This window comes from Vanellus vanellus (genome assembly GCF_965231255.1).
Source record: "Vanellus vanellus genome assembly, chromosome: 2".
NCBI classification, from domain to species: domain Eukaryota; kingdom Metazoa; phylum Chordata; class Aves; order Charadriiformes; family Charadriidae; genus Vanellus; species Vanellus vanellus.
In genome coordinates, this window is record NC_138906.1 from 130,182,294 (window position 1) to 130,199,655 (window position 17,362).

The window sequence follows — 17,362 nt, forward strand, 5'->3', positions numbered from 1 at the left end:
GGCGGCGCGCGCAACGAGAACGAGGCGGGGCACCTCTAGGCTCCGATTGGCGGCGGTGGCAGAGGGGGAGGAGGAAGGCGAGCGCGCGTGGCCGACACGCACCCCGCCGCCGGCGCCTTTGAACGTGGCAGAGCGGGAGCGAGCCGCGGCCTCTCGCGAGGGTTCGGCTGCGCGCACGGGGCCGCCCCCGCCGCTGAGGCGCCGCGGCGGTCGGTTTGGGCCGTTCGTTCAGCGCCCGCCGCCGCGGGAAGGAGCTGCTTCGTTCCGTTCCCTGCTCGTAGGGATAAGGGACTCAGGCCCTGAGCAGGAGAGAGGTGGCGGGGAGGGGCCGGGCTGCTGGCTGTCAGTGTGGGGTGTGCGGCCCTGGGGTCTTCCAGCTCTGTGAGGGAACACGAGAGCGGGAAGCGGGGAGGGTGGTGGGATATCCCTGTGCCCGCCAGGGAGGCGGTCGGTCGGTGTGTCCGGTCGATGCTCCGCGCCCAGCAGCCCCCGAGCCGGCGGCGATGCGGGTGGGCCCGGCCAGGCCCTCGGGGCGCCCCGTCGGCCGCGGCGTGCTGAGGGTAGGAGGAGGCCCGGCTTGGTGGTTTCTGGGGAGACCCCGCTCGGAACATCCTGTCCTCCTCCGTAAACCGTCCCCCGCTGTGCTCCAGCGTTAATAACGCGTCCCGCTAAATGCCCAAATTACGGGAGAAGGCTCGTTCAGCCTCTCGGAGAGCGCCTTTTCGACCAAGACGGTAAAAGAGTTTGAAGTGCCTTACATCAACGGATAAATTCTCAAGCTTTTTTGAGGCTTTAAAAATATTTAAAGTAGCCTACGGCAAAATAAGCCTCTTTCACAGGAATTCAAGATGCTGCTTGTCACTCTGTGATTTGGGATGAGACTTATTTAAATAGAGGTTTGGCATAACAGTAAAAATCTGAAACAAAAAAGCAAAACCCACCTTTGGCTCCTAACCATAAATTCAGTGTTTCAGGTCAAAATAAACAATTCTGGAAACGAGAGCCTTTGCGAATGGATGTGGGGAGGAGAGAAGACTTCCCAAAACAGAGGTGGGCACTGTGTTTTGAACTGAGTAGTGCAATGAAGCTAACCAGAAATAATGATTTGCTGAAGAGCATTAGTCAGTAACTTTGAATGAGATTTGAAATTAAATGCTTAGTCAAGTAACAAGATGACAGTGTGGGTACTTCAGCCAGTAAAAGTAAAAGCAACTAGTTTGGTGAACATCAAAACTAATGAAGCCTACTTCTTGGTACCTCTCATGTGAATTAATTGGTAACTAGTACCGTTGAGTATCTGAACTTTTCACTTGGTTATGGCACTCTACCAAAGTCTTATTTTCACACAATGTGTGAGTAGTTAATATTTTTGAGATGCTTTCCATTTATCTAGTGAGGCTGAAACTGCCAAACAAGTTCAGAAGCTGCTAGGAAGGAGCAGATGTACTCATGACCACATATTATTTATCCCAGCAAAGCTGACAGGATGAGCTATTAATATTGCAGCAAATCAGAAAGTACAATGTAAGGAACAAATCATCCTAAGGAAAGCAGGAAAAAAATTATAATATGTAATTGGGACCACTGAAAATTAGTAGAAAGTAACTGCTTGTGTGATTATATTCTTGTGAGTAGTAATTACTGTCAAGTAAGACAGCAGTGTTTTGTGGTTAATGTAGGATACAATTTCCTGAAGCTATACTATGGGAAGTGGCAGTTTGGTAAGAAAAGAGATGCTAAGAACATTGAAGCAACTGGGTGAACAGTGACACTTAGAAGGATATTGCTAATGATTTACTGTGAACATTTTTTTTTGTTGTAAATGGACTGTAAAATTCCTTACTTTTGTTTTCATTAGCACACTGCTGCCAGCATTTCATATTTGGTGTATTCAGTACCTGCTTGTACGCTCTTCTGTCCAATAAGACTCTCTTACAGGGCTAAAATATACACACATAGGTGCGAATGCTCATAGCAGATTTGTATCTTTATGCTGATCGCTAGCCTTCTTCATGATCTTGTTATTCAGAGGTTTCTGTTGATCTCCTGTAGCATTAGGAAGACTTTTTCCTTCCTGTCCACCAATAACTCTAAACTGAAGAAGAATGTTACTTAAGAGGGGCTATTGTCATCTAGTGATCAGAGAATCTTTTTCTTATATTACTGCCTGATAACTATGATCACTTACTTAAAAGCTGATCATCATGCATGGTTTTGGACTAAGCAGCCTTTCAGATAAACTTAGCAGAAAGCAGTAGGCTTGGTTTTCCTACTGGGATCACCTGAAGACAATTCAGGTACAGGCCATGTGATCCATGTCGTGCCTTTGAAGAAGCTTGGGACAGCTGGGTGTGACTTATTCTAGAGACAGTAATGCTTAATTTGATTTAAATTTGTCAAGGTGACTGTTGCAGCAAATGATGTGATGATCCTTTGTGATCTAAAATGTAAAAATTGAAGCAAATTTTAAGAATGTCATTTTGGGAAAGATGATGGAGAGAAAAGTAAACAATATGTATAGGTGAATGTGTATGGGAATGACGTCATTTTTTAGTCTGATCAATTGTTTTAGAGCTACATGTTTGGTACATTGTACGGGTATGCAGTAATCCACAAGAAGGTAAATATCATTGGTTTTGTTTGTAGGCTGAAAAGAAACAGGGCAGAAGAAGAATGTAACAATGAGAAAGGAGCGAGTTTGTAAGGCAAAGGCAAAGAAGAAAAGCCAGAACAAACAGGAGGTATAAAACCAGAAAGTTACATAATAAAGGCAAAAGGTATGAGACAGAGCCCGCAGCAGTCAACTGGAGTCTTTTTATTTGGATCAAGTTTATTTAAATCAGAAAATAGAAAATCCTCCTTCTTGGCAAGAATCACATTTACCCCCTACTCCAAACTGTCCTAATTGACTGCTTGTTGAGACTACAGATAAACTATATTTAAATTATACTGCATGTCATAAATTGTTGTATTAGAATGCCACTGATTAATGAGCCCTGCTCAGAAAATAAATGCATTTTTTTGCTGTGCATTTTGTTTCCATAAATACCTTTGCATTAATGCAGTCATAGCTGTTCTACTGGCCTGATTCATTCAATAGCACAGTGACTCTGCTATTTGGCAGAAACATGTCCAAGGTGATAAGCAGAAGCAGCAATGAAACAATTACACAAGAAGATAATTCAGTCTCTAGTCTCCTAATTTCTAAAAGAATTGCAAATATCCGACCTGCCTTGTAGCAGGGACAAGAGATGCTAAGTATAAAAGGCATTATTGATATGAAAGAATGAGTGACATCTACTTAAAGCAACCATGAATTCAGCCCTATATTTTTCAGTTCCTATGTCATAGGTGAATAAGCCATTTTAAATCCCCCTTCACCTGTGCCAAATTCAGTGCTATAGTTTTTCTGAGTATAAGCTGTGTGTTTTATTGACAAGTTTATTTCCATCCACAGCTTTTATCTGAATTTGTCATAAATTCATCTGTTATACTCCTAATAGGCCATGACATTTCTTGTATGAAAATACTATAAAGAATAAATGAAGGCTTAGAGTGCTCAGCCTTATTCTGTTGGTGTTCCTGAGCTGTTATGTATGTTGATCATTCTATCTGAATTACAGCTGTCCATTAGATTATGTACATTTCTCATAAATAAATGAGTTTCAATGGATCATTAAAGGAAAGCCCATTCTCCAACTAGAGGAGAAAAGTATTTTTATGACTTAATAGATTGCAATGAAAAAAGGTAGGGAATTCTCAGGATACGATAAAAATGGTATGTTAAAAACTCTAAGATAGTCTAAGATTTTCAATAGAAAACTTTGGCATTTAGAATTATAAGGTTTTTGATTGTCCAGATGATATTTTTTTTTCATGCACGGTGAGTGAACTGAGCACCTTGCTAGCAGCTTGGAAAAGATATTTCTACCAGCAGATTTGTGTTCAAAGATGTGCCTTAGGTGAACTTAGGGCAAGGAGGGAGATGAGCAGGTTTTGCTGTTTGTTTTCTGGATTATCAAGTTGACGTTTGAACTGCTGATCAGCTGTCTGGTTTCTAATGGGGTTACAGGCAGTACAGAGAATCAACATCCAGGCATTTGCATTTGTCAGCCAAAATTCACTAACCAGTTATGGAAAACCAGATCAGATGTTTTGGAAAGAGGGGAGTAAAGAGAAGGCAAAGAGTATCTCAGTTATCCAAACCTAACCAACTGCACTGTCTGTGTTGGTGCTCTACTTATAGCTAGTTGAATCTGCAGCAAAGGAAATTGTATTTGAGGCAGTTATTCTTAAGGAGGAATTCTCTCTCTTTTATTCATTTATTTATTTATTTACTTTCATGACAGTAGACACCTGTTATTGGATTTGTGCATTCTTATACAAACTTAGAACATTTTCTAAATAGTTGGTGATACTGACAAATGGAAAGCAATCATTTGTTGGAGAGGCATTCAGAAGGATGTAATTATCTGCAATATAATGGAGACAAAGAACTTGAGCAAAGTGAAGCATGTCTAGTTCTGGCAAACCTAAAGTTGAAGTGAAGTTTGCTTTAAAATGGCCAAGGTAAAATGTAGGCTATCTGTTACAAAGTCTAGGTCAAAAGCTTGTTCTCCTCACTCTCAACTGATTTGTATTGACCTCCCTGTTGAGTAACTCAAATAGCATTTGGCCTTTGGATTAGTAGTATGGCCTGGTAGTCTGGGAGTTGTTACAGCATTGCTTGGATTCTGAGGGTCTTTACTGCAGATTTCACCAGGTCTCATTTGGCTAAATTGATTCCTGTGAGTGTAATTACAGCTGAGAATGAACCAAACTACTCAGAGCAAGATTTTGCATCTGGTGATTAGTTTTTGCATAAACCAGGAAGATTATTTGGAATTTAAGTGAGGCCTTTTGTTATGTGACTATGCATCAGCACAGGAGTGCGTGGATTTGTCCCCTACAGCATGAGAGTCCCAGAAGAAAATAGCAAACATTTCCTTGTGCACCTGCAACAGTTACTTATAATGTGTTTTCTTGGAACGACAATCAGAAACTAGCCTTGAAAGATCTCTAAACTGGAAGTCATACCTTCCAGATGGATTGAGAGCAACTGATGGAGCTCAAATGGTGCAAAACACAAGTTAACTGCAGATAAAGACTACAATAAACCAGTATCACTATTGTTTAAATTAACTTGGATAAAAAGAAAATCCTGATTAGAGTGACAGCAAGAGAATGAGGCTTAGTCAGCCGTTCCCAGCACTTGCCATCATACCTGCTACTGAAATTAGCAAGAAAAATAAGAAGGATAAAGTACTTTCCTGCCAGTGTACTGCCTGCTCTTTTCTAGAGACTTAAATTTTTTAGCAAAAAGGGGAAAAGCATCAAAATGGTCTCTAGCCTACAATTGCATATTAAGTGAGCTGCCTGAATTGGGAAAATCGCTGATCAGGGGTTCTGGAGTTTTGTTTGTTTGTTTAAAAAAGAAAAACCTGTATTGGTCATAAATTAGGATGTTCTTAAGCTTGGAGAATGTGCAGATATGAACAGAAATAGCAATGCACTTAATAGGTTGTCTTCCTGGATCATGCTTTACTGTGAGCAATTTAGCAGCTTTCCAGAATCAACCTGGAATATGCTTATCAAGTCAGCCACCACCAATGGTGGCCTACCCCAAATGGCATGTCTGAACTAGCCTTGCTTTACCTTCACAGTTTTTAATATAATAATTTTGTGAATTTTTCACATTAGAAAAGAAAGCAATTTATCCAAGGAGCAGCAGAAAACAGGATGCCTAAATTCCTGGAGATTTGTTTCCTTTGTCTCCCAAAACTCTCTCCCACCTCTGCTTAAATAGCCTCCCATCTTTCAGTGAGTATTGTGATCATCCCTGTCCTGGTTCCAGCAGGGATGGGGTTAATTCTCCCAAGGAACCGGCAGGGGACACAGGTATTCCATCCCATGTGACCCATGCCCAGGTATTTAGGGGGGAGCTAGCCGGGGGAGGGAGCAGGAAGTCGCGGCGTGGAGCGGGCTGCGGCGGTCCGCGTTCGGTTTGTGAGCGGCGGCACTGTAATCGCGTTCGTATATTCCTTTACTGGTGTTATTGTTTTCTCTTCCCTTTGCTGATCGGTTAAACTGCCTTTATCTCAACCCACGAGTTTTGCCTTTTTCTTCCCATTTTGCCTACGGCTGTAGGAGTTGAGTGAGCGGCCGCGTGGTTCTTTGTTGCCGGCTGAGGCCAAACCACGACAGTCCCAATGGGATATTCAGATAACGTGTACTGTCTGGTTAGTGCAGAGCTCTAAGGCTGGCATGTTCTGGCATGGCTGGCCAGCACATACTTGCTGATTAGTCACCCTGTTGGCAAATTAAAGAACTGAGACCTCTCTAATGAACTTTGTATCTTCAGTTATAAATAAATACCACTCAAGTTTATTTAACATATGAAATGTACTGCAGCCTCCAGAGGCTTTTACATCAATCATTCCAGAAATAAAATGGGAAAGCTTAATTTAGCTGTATTTTAAATAATTTAAAAACTGAAAGCACCTGCAGGAAATAGGTAAACAATAGGTAGTATTGTTAAAAAAAATGCCTCCTCCCTGTAGGAGGCCTTTTCAGTACAGAGCACTTGCTTAGGGGTCCCCTGCAGCTAGTTTCAGTGTGGCTGTAATATAGGTGCAAGGCGTCAAATAAGATGAGTAGTATTCTGTTCAAAATTCTGATAAACCATAACTGATGAGATGCCAGAACTTGCTCATGTCTTTGCAAGTCGTTCTGGGGACATATCCTGCAACATGAGCTCACACACCTCCTGAGACTTCTTCCCGGTCTCTGGAGACTACTTCTTACAAGGGTAAACACACACCAGACCACACCACCACCCCCCCCCAAAAAAGAGATGTGACTTGTTAGTATAGAAACAAGTTCTTAGATACATCAGCTAGTGCTAGAATTTCCAGGGCCCTCACCTGCTCCTTCATTTTACAAGGTGAGAGAATGTAACTTAAGGTTGCTGTTTTCATGAAGTAAACTTTATTTCTATTTCTCTGTAAGACTATTTCACTTTTCAGTGATACATATAGCAGTTAAAGAAATTTAACTTACACATAGAATGGTTTGGGTTGGAAGGCACCTTAAACATCATTTAGTTCCAATCTGTCTGTCATGGGCAGGAACACCTTCCAAAGCCCGATCCAGCCTGGCATTGAACACTTCCAGGGATAAGGCATCCACAGCTTCTCTGGGCAACCTGTCCTAGTGTCTCACCACCCGCAGAGTAAAGAATTTCTTCCTTATATCTAATCTAAATCTACTGTCTTTCAGTTTGAAGCCATTGCCCCTTGTCCTATTATTACATGCCCTTGTAAAAAATCGCTCCCCAGCTTTCTTGTAGGCCCTTGTAGGTACTGGAAGGCTACTATAATCATAGGATCTCGGCACACTCACTACCCTATATTGATTAGGCAAGTGAATTTCAGAGTTAGTGTTTTGTGTTTTATTTATTATTCTTTGAAGCTTGATGATGCAAGTAGGGCATGGACAGATCTGAGTGGAGTTGTCCTAAACTTACTGTGTTTCATGACTCCTCTGAGACAGATAATGAACATCGTCCTGCATGTTTTCTATCTGGTTAGCTTTTTGTGCATGACTGTAAATACTGTATTTGAATACTTCTTAAGTTGTGGATTTTTGAAGTGTTCTGCAGTAAGCATTTTCTGTCAGCTGTGTGCTTCTATTAGCTCTGCTTTGATTTCCCACAGGTATGACTTTTCTTCCTACTAAAGCAGAACATTCAAGAGTGGTTCATTTTACCATTTGTTTAAATAACCCTTAGGGATTTTTCTCTTTTTTTTTTTTTTTTCTTTGTAACTTCTGTGTATTTCTTTGTAATAGTTTCAGAAATTTCTATTTAAAAATTTATAGTGGACTGATAAGAGTTATACCTGGTTGCACTTACTGACAAGTAAAACCCAATTTCTTGCCAAACTTTTCAAATCAAAAGAACAATTGCTTCATTTATTTTAAGTATCTAGGCATGCTACTTCTTGTTTAGGTGCAGCCTAACTTAAGAAAATGCTTGGCTGTACTGAACATTCAGTGCAGCAATATATACATGTACTGTATTATTAATCTTGTCCCCCCTCAGTGAGGGATGAGCATACATATTTGGTAATCAAAAGAATAAAGTCTGTGACATAGAAATGTGTGATTTCTTTTGCTTGGTGTGACACAGCCAAAGCAGGTGGAACAGGCACCCTTTTCCCAGAACAAAAGGTGTTTTGTTTATCTGTTATTCTCTGTAATAGTATCTCCAGAGAGGACATTTATTGCCCCTGTTGAAATTTGTAAACAAGCTGGAAGCAATGTCTTTGACTAAATGCATGTGATTAATATATGCTGTGATGAAATATGTAAATATTAAAAATATTATGGGTGTGTGTATTAAGCAGTCTGAACTGGGCAGGAGCAAAGGCTAAGTCCAAAAGTCAACTGATGTGGGGAGTGGGAGCCAGAGGTGTTTGATTTGAATGGGAACAGGAAGCCAGAATACACATGTTTCTTAAGAGCCTATTTGCAGAAGGTCTTTGTGGGGCATTGAGTTGCCAGCTGTCAGTTCCATCTGGCAGGTATAAGCAAGTGCCTTCCTCTGTGGAGCAGGTAGTAGTAATTCACTTTACAATTTGAGTATCCTGTGGGTGTGGTGGTCATGATAGTGTATCCTGTAGATTATGAGGAGAGACTTTGCTTTGCAATGGAAGTGTGCCATCATCCTGATGAAAAGTTTTCTGTTTTGTGGATACAGAAAATCAGTTGTTTTGAAGGGCTGTCGTTCACTCTTAATAATTAATATGACTGTGAACTTCGAGTCTGCTCCTTTTTTCATCTAATTAGTCAAGCTGGTCAAGTTAAGGCTAAATCCAGGAAGACTGACATTTAAAATATCAAGTTAAAAAAAAAAAAAAAAAGCACTTCAAGCAGAATCTACCAACATTACACATGCTAAGTTACTTCATTTTGGGGAGCCTTCAGCTTCCCTTCCCTTGCTTTGTGCGGAATGGTGGCAAGATGCCAAGTTCTGTATATTAGACAGTCAAGAATAGAAGACTGGCAGTCAGACAGATCCCAGCTCTGCAAGTTGACATCTCACTTTCCATATCAGGATTAAAGTTATTGTTTCCTATCAGCTAAGATGCTGATCTCATTTACCCATACGTTAAATTTTATAATAAGCCCTGGTGTACTTTCTTCCATGCTCTCCTTTCTTCTTCACATTATACCTTAAGGCTCTTTTGCCCACCAAAAAAAAAAAAAAAAAAAAAAAAAAGCCCATGGTGAGGACTGGTGCACTGTAATTAATAGGATGGTACTGTTTCGTAGTACCCCTTGCCCATCCGTATGTGGTCCTCCACGCTCCCCTACAGTATGAGCTCCTTTTGGGGGGAGCCCATCTTTTATTGTCATATTGTTATTGTCACATTTTTATAGTTCACATTGTTCTCAGCTGCTACAGCAATATGAGTGAGAAACAACTGAGTGGAGTAATACCAGTGACAGAATCTGGCCTGCATTGTTGCTTCTCTGTTTCCTATGTGAAATTCATAAGTGTAATTCCTGCTCCAAGATAGTATCGAGTGGCAAGTAGAGCTGGATCATACCAACTGTAACTTTCTTGGTTTCAGTAAAAGCTTACTGATTTACGTCTAAAATCTCTGACCATAGGTTTGCAGCCTTCAAATTATGTTAGGTGTTTTGGAATATACTCTCCTGTGGAGTCTAAGAGAAAACTACCATTAAATCTTCCTTTAGGGTAAAGACTTACAATTCTGATGCTTTTTCCTCAAAGTTCTTACTATGTGTTTCTCCAATGCAAACTCAAACAAACTCATTTGTTAGTGGTAAAATTTTCACTGATTTCCACTGACTTCCATTTGCAAAGTCTTTCTTTGTATTTCTGATTTTATCAGGCCATTACTTTCTTTGTAATAAGCTGTTTTACAAATTGTGCCATTATCTGTTGCCAGTGGGTGGAAGGTGATGTTGTGAAGGTCCAGTTACGCTGCACTGTGAGACAAATGCAGATATACAGGAAGATGGTAATATGAACCTACAACACCTATCACAACACATTAACTGAACTACTCAAGTGTTAAGCCTAACGTTGAAAAGAAGGTATCTTATTTCAAGAACCTGTTTGCTTTACTTATGACTGGGTACTAAAATGGCATGAATGTTAATTTAGAAAATCAGCCTGTGAACCTGCATGCTGGTACATTTGGAACAAAATATTGTATTAATGGAAAGGTATTTGGACTTTGGGATGGAGCGGAAAAGGATGGGGATGCAAGGTACGAGCATGCAAGGAAAGGCAATAAGAGTAGAGTTAGGGAATTTTATGTGTTTAGGCAGGTGAACGTGATCCAAACAAAATTTTGTTTGCTCAAACCCATATCAAACCCAAATATACATTACCAAATTGATTTAATTGTTCTTAATTACATTTTTACAAAATCTAAGGGTAAGTTGGATTGTGGGTATCATGTGGAAGGTACCAAAAGAATACAAGGTGGCAGAGTTCCCAACTCCAAGAGCTTTCTCTGCATGGGGAGGACAGGTGGTAAGGACTAAGAAAAGGAGTAAAACATACCCATATCTGAGATTAATGTGATGCTAACAAACACAGTGTGTCCAACAGGATCTTGGGGGAGAGTTGGTTGTTGTTTGAAATAGGAAAATACTGAGACGTTAAAAGGAGTGTGGGAACCAAGGAAGCAGCATATGACAAGTTCACATGCAGTGAAGTTGAGGAGAAACTTCAACTGATGGCACTGTGCTTAGTTGATTGAAACAAAAGTATTAATGGGCATTTAATGTTAAGTTAGACAAACAGACTCATAAGGCCCGTCAATGACCTGGCTGGAGGGTATTGCTATGAGAAAAATGTAAGACAGGTGTTTGTCTGCCTACTCCAGAAGTCCATAGTGTTTCTCATCATAATGTCATCTCACAAATTAGAGCAGCCTAGAGGTGGTGGGTTAACCCCACAAGCAGAGCTGAGTCCATGTTTTGAATCCCTATTTATGTACGTCCTTCAGTTGTAGTAGGTCCTCCTCTTGTAGTAACCCGGCATAGATCGGCTAAGGCTTTTTCTCTTCTTCATAGTTGGCTGCCATTTGCACTTGGATTAATGAAGAACAGAAGAAGAGGATAGAGCAGCATGACTGTAATGCAGTGACAGATATGGGCTGGGGGATCCTGTCAGGGAAGGTGTAGGATCTTGGTCTCTGTGAAAGTAGGTAAGGTTCTGAAGTTTTATTTCTGCGTGAGGGGAGATGATGTTTGCATCCCCATCTAGAAGACCATTTCATTCTTGCCCCATAGGGAAAAACTGCACAGAGGTCAAGTCAAACCAAAAAAATCCTTTGCATGCTTGGAGTGTCTTTCTTCAGATGGATCTGCCTGCTTTTAGCTTTGCTTCATCCCAAGATCCTGTGGTGAAGGAGGGGTATCTGAAGACATAGCAAACTTTGTATTCAGTGATCAAATGCTTAACGATTCCCAACATTTTGAAAGCGAGTCTCTCTGCCATCTTCACATCTTCTTTCAATGCAACCCACTCCAGGCTCTCACTTTAGTTCTCCCCTGCCCTCTTGCCTGAATTTTATCAATATTTTCTGTTGTTACAGAATGCAGTTACTGTTCTGCTAAATAAGCAGACAAATGCTGGCTGATACAGTTTAAATGAATCAGCCTATTTAACAGTTAGCTCGCCTGGCTGACACTGAGCTGACACAAGTTAATTATCAAAAAAGCTAATACACTTGAACTGTATCAATCACCTTTTATTTTCCTGTTCAGTGGATGTAAGCTTGCCTTTGTAGAACAGTTGTTACTGATCAGGAACACTGCATTTCCAGTAGGTTTTATTTCTGTTATATGAGTATCACTATTCCTGCTGGAAGGAATCTGGGAGTGTGCTTCTTCAATTCTGCTTCTTCCTATTGCGTTTTCTTGGTTGTAAGAATCATCTTCTGTCACTACCAAAATTGATTCACCTGTTAGTTGTTACCACTTTCTCTTTCCAAAGCAAGGTTGTGTTTGTTTTTTTCAGGTCCTCTTTGTGATTTGATTTAAATGCCTGTTGAAGAAAAAGGAAAAGGAGGGAAAACTTGTCACAGACACATCCACTTTGTTTCAGTAGAGCACAGCATTGTTCAGAGCATAGTCGTAAAAATTATTCTCCTTCCTTTCTGTAGCTATCCATAGTTATTTTGTTCACATCATTCAAAAGACAGTATATAAATACCATCTCTGAGTTTGTACAATAGATAATAGCTCACGTTGAAACATAGTTTGTATGTAATCCTAATGTATAAGTTTGTATGTGATGGTTTTGTGTGTGAGTATGTATGTGTGTATATATATATTTGTATATTAAAGTCTTTCTATAAACAGACTATTGATAAACATTTTCTCATAGATCTTCACAAGTTTTTAAACTGATAGTATTCATTTTGACCTACAGATAAATACATATCCCAGGCTGTGTCTGGGAATATTCCCAATCCCAGCCCAGCATATAGTGCCAAAGGAAGAACTGGACTTAAGGCATTATTGGGATAAGAAGAGAAAGTGGCAGGTGACGTATTTATCTTTTTTTTTTCCCCTACCAAGACTTGTAAAATATCTGAGCATCCTGGACTGACTGCAAAGCTGGCCTTTCTGCTCAGCTCTGTGATTGTGAGAAGCTGGATTTTTAGTGGGAGTTGCCAATGGCAGTATGGAAGGTACGGGGAGTAGGAGGATCTGTTTACCTTATGATGTTACTGAATTACCTGATTTGGTCTGAGAAGGATTCATTATCTTGTTTATGCATTATGGGTAGCTTTTAAAAGATTATCAGTGATGCCTCCAGCATTGAAGGGTAGCTTTTAAATCATGTTATCTAGTAAGTAAAATCCAATTAAATTATGTCGGAAATATAAGCACACAAGTTATAGTGAAGAAAGTCTTTCATATTTTTCATATATTTGAATCACTTTATGATGCTGAGCTTATTAGTGTGTGTGTAAAGCTATGCATTTTTATTTTGTATAACATGGTCTGGTGGACCATGAAAATAAATTGGAAGCAAAACATTTAATGTAAATGAAATGACCTTGGAAGGTATCTGCGTATTGAAGTATATGACAGGACTCTTTTCACCAAAGAAGCATATAATAGTAAAAATGTAAGAGAGTAGGATTTGGTATACAGTTAGTTCTGTTGTGTACCTAATCTAGAAATGCTTATAAACTTCTACTCAATAAAAAGGTTAAAAAAAAAAAGCATCAAGATCTGTGATACACAGAGCCAGCTGCTCAGGACTCAATATGTGAGGAACATTCCTTTCTAGTCTTTGTAGGTGATCAGGTTATGCCCTGACATGGGACCCTGGAGTGCTCATATTACCTAAAGCTAGCTCAGCAAGTGACTGTTCTTGAGTTGCCAGCTAATCATCCAGCCCCTTAAAAAATCTTGCAATCCATATGTGGTATATTGGGAATGTAATGTTACTAATATAAATCCCTCTTATTTTAAATTGGATGTCCCTTAGTTTGAAAGGTGATGCATTACTTCTAATTCCACAAAACAGAAGCCTGTTTTCATTACAAACTTCATCATTTTCTGGAAATGTAACTTTTTTCTCCAGACAGGGAAGTTCTACTGTTCGTTATCTTTTACTATAGGAAAATCTTGGTATTCCACTGGATTTATTTTTGGTCTTTGCTCCTGTCAAGTATTTACTTATTTTTAACTGAAATAACCAAAAGAACTCTAGAAGTTTTCAATAGGCTTGTATATTAGTAGGTTTAATCCTTCTGGACAGAAACATCAGAGCTGGGAGGGAAGATTAGCTGTTTGACACTGAAGGCAAAGGGGAACAATCTACTGTGTCTAACATAATTTACATAAATCATTGTGCTGTTTATTCCTAGCACCACACAGTACTGTTTTCTTAATGCTTTAGATGTTCTGGCTCGGTTAATATTTTGTACTAACCACAGGACAAATACAAATTTTGTGCTTTGTTTCAGGGTTAGAGAGTAATCCTGACTTAACAGGCAGGGAATTGTGACTTAAGAGTGGTGTTTGTTGGGAGGACCTCCAAATTTCCTTTCCTGCCAAAATTTTTCTGTCATTTTGAGGGAAAGGTATGGAGTTCTGTCCAAGAAACCATGAAAGGCTCTCTGATTAAACAAGAGCAACCCAATGGTAGCAGTCTAGTCTAGCATTCTTGTTCTGAATTCTTCATCTGGGGTACAGAAATTGTGGTCTGTGGGTCTGGAAGATCTGTTTTAGTCTGTGGGATTCTATGGGTTTGGACTGGTGTGAGGCCAGGGTGAACTAGTGGGTGGCAGTTACTGCAACACAAAAGGGACTTTTATTGTCAGGCTTAGGAATATGAGTTGTAGTTGCCCGATAGTAATACTGAGCTGATTTGCAGGAAGCGTAGTCTGAAGTGTAGTTGTGCTGCAGTGCTTTCTTTTACCCGAACAGGCAATACAAACCTGGACACCACAAACCAAGCAGCAATGGCAGAGTTTATGTCACGGAAATTAATCATGTCAGAACACACTGAAGCAGAACTGTGTGATACATATGTGGCTGGACTGAAACAGATGTGAAAAAAGAGCCAACTTGTGATAATGACTCAGAGGACCCATGGGTGCAATTCTTTTGTGGCTAAATTATAGCTCAGTAAACCAGATAGCATTAGAAATGCTGTTATGACCATACTTCTGTTGCACCATAGATTTTGCTCCTTTTATTGAGTGTATGCCTCATAAATGTGCACATTTAACAGAAATATGATTGTGTTCCTTCTTTCGTCACTCCTCTTTTCCGCAAGTACTACTAGCTCTCAGTTTTCTGGGGGCTGAATAAGGCAGAAACTTGGTGATTAACAGACAAGCTAACTTAGCAAATTGTAACACAAAATATGATTGGGAAAAGGAGAAATCTTCATTGGCCATGAAATACAGAGATCCTCTAACTGAGCCAAACTGGTAGGTGTGGATAGTGAAGGTGTGGCTGTACTGCTTTTAGACTAAAGCTGGACTGCTCAAGACACTTCAGATGACTGCCTCCAAAAACGTGGCTGTAAAGCAAATGTGTGGGTCCATGCTTATAAAGATTCTCAGGATTTGTGAGTAAAGAAAAGGTGAACAGAGAGATGGTTTAGCTTCTCAAATCCAGAAGCACAATTCTGAATGGGGACTCCAGTCTTTTTTCTTTTAGAAGAGAACCTCTAGCACAATTCACCTTGTCTTTATTGTTCTAACACTTGTCTGAATGATATTTACATGCTGCATCTTTTGTTCACCTAAGTATCTTGTTTGTATTTTTAATTGCTGCTGTGTGACTGGGATAGATGATGGAATTTCCATGAAAAAGTTTTATAATCTGTCCTGCATAGGGATTAGAGTACCATCATGATCACAGTTGTGATTCTGATGTGCACAGATTTTCACTGAGCCTCTGGTATGTCTTGTGTTTTTTCCCCTTCAAGGTACAAAGCAGATCATTGTGTAAGATGTGACACAGTAGTGTTATAGAGAACATGCAATCCCAATACGACTGGGATAGGATAGGCTTTAAGTGTTGTGTGACCATAAGACCCGTATAAACAAAGGGTAGCTCCAGGAAGACAGTTATCACAGCGATGTGGAGATTTCGGGCCACTCAGACCTATAAAAGCAGCCTGTAGGCAATACGCAGAAGGCTGTCATAGATGAAAACCATTCCTAGCTGACTGTCAGTGTAACTAGGCACCAAAGAGTGACCTCTGGTTTTGTGCCAAAATAAAGCAGATACAGATTCAGGTCACGCAAGGGAATGTGAAAAATCTATAAAAGACACTCATCACAGAAGATCTGTACAGTAGTACCTGCACATATCCCTGCACGCTCAGCCACTGTATTTAAAATGTCTCATCTTTTTTGAGGGGCTATACTTTACTCTGATAATCTTTTTAAAAAGACTATTTCAAGTATCTATACTGTCCAAAAAAGACCAAAAAAAAAAAATACTTCTGTTGTAGTCACATGTTTTGTATTTGTAGAAAGGTTTTAAATAGGGCTGTTTTATGCATAGGGATGAAAGGTCAGTTTCTTTTCTGAGGTATAACTGTCCGTGTGATGCTTAGATTGGAGAGTCATTTTGTGCTTCCTCAGACCTTGGCTGAGATCAGAGGGGACATCTGCTTACTGAGAAGTGGCATAAAGTGCAGAGATGCAGTCTGACCTAGTAGGTTCACAAATACAGTTCAGCATTTCACAGACTTAGCAGCTCAGTTTTGAAGACAGCGTGTGTGTAAATGAGCTTAGCAGAGTTCCTGAGCTAATGAGCTCTGACTCTTGCTACTGCACAATAACTGGGGCACAGAGCTGCACTAATGCAGCTTTGTTGCTCTGTGGACTGGAGCTGGCTCATCGTTCTTAGATTTGCATGCAATGTGCTGGCCCCACACCATGTTCAGCACAGTCAGAGCCCGCTGAGGTCTGTCTGCACCCATCCACGCAGAGTGATTTGGGAGGTTGTTCTCAGCCTCCTTTGAATGAGTTTGATGAGTCTGGTTCTTTTGCTCTTCAGAGCTTCTCTAGTAACTTTTTGGACAATAAGTGGGATGTTCTTCAGCCTTATGATTTACCAGTGTTTCATAAAGAATAAAACTGTTTTGTTCTAGAGAAAGTTGAGCTGAAGACACCTTAATGGATTCTGAAACAGTGACAAAAGCTGGTTTAAACCATTGGGGTTAGTCTGGGAGTTGGTTTGTGTTTTGATTTTGGGTGGGGTTTTTTTTTTGGTCTTTCAACTCCATTATCAGATGTGTGAATGTGCCGTTTTGGCAAGGTGTCATTTTCCAGTTCATTGCTTTGGAATGCCATGTGAGAAATGTGCATTCGCCTTACTAACTGCTTTAATGGGTAATTGGATAAATGCAATTTAATGAGAAATGAAATTTTTAAAATCAATGTTTATGTAATTCATCTGTCAAGAAATTACCCTTATGCAATAACATAACATTAAGGGAGACAAAATAAAATAGTGAAATGCATAAATTACTGTGTACCGAACATGTGTGTTAGATATGCTATTTCTTCTTTCCAATTGTGGCTGTTAGTAATGCTTTTGCAAGAAAACAAAATTGTGGTGGGGTAAATGCAGGTTTAATAGAGACTTCCATTTTGCTTCAGTCCAGATTTTGACAATGGCTTCTTTTTTAGGAGTGGCCAAGTTATCTCCTGCCTGGTTCTCAGAACTCCACTGCTCAGATGCCCAAGTCCTGGTGTACATGACTTGACCCACAGCAGAGGCCTGAGGACTT

At 40.1% G+C, this 17,362-nt stretch overlaps 1 long non-coding RNA gene across 1 annotated transcript; it reads left to right on the forward strand.

Moving 5' to 3' along the window:
- The first annotated feature begins 963 nt into the window (after positions 1 to 963).
- LOC309669365 lies at positions 964 to 17,338 on the forward strand. The gene is made up of 3 exons (XR_014268903.1): positions 964 to 1,050; positions 12,518 to 12,631; positions 17,262 to 17,338. It is a non-coding gene; the product is annotated as an uncharacterized lncRNA (long non-coding RNA).
- Positions 17,339 to 17,362: the final 24 nt, after the last annotated feature.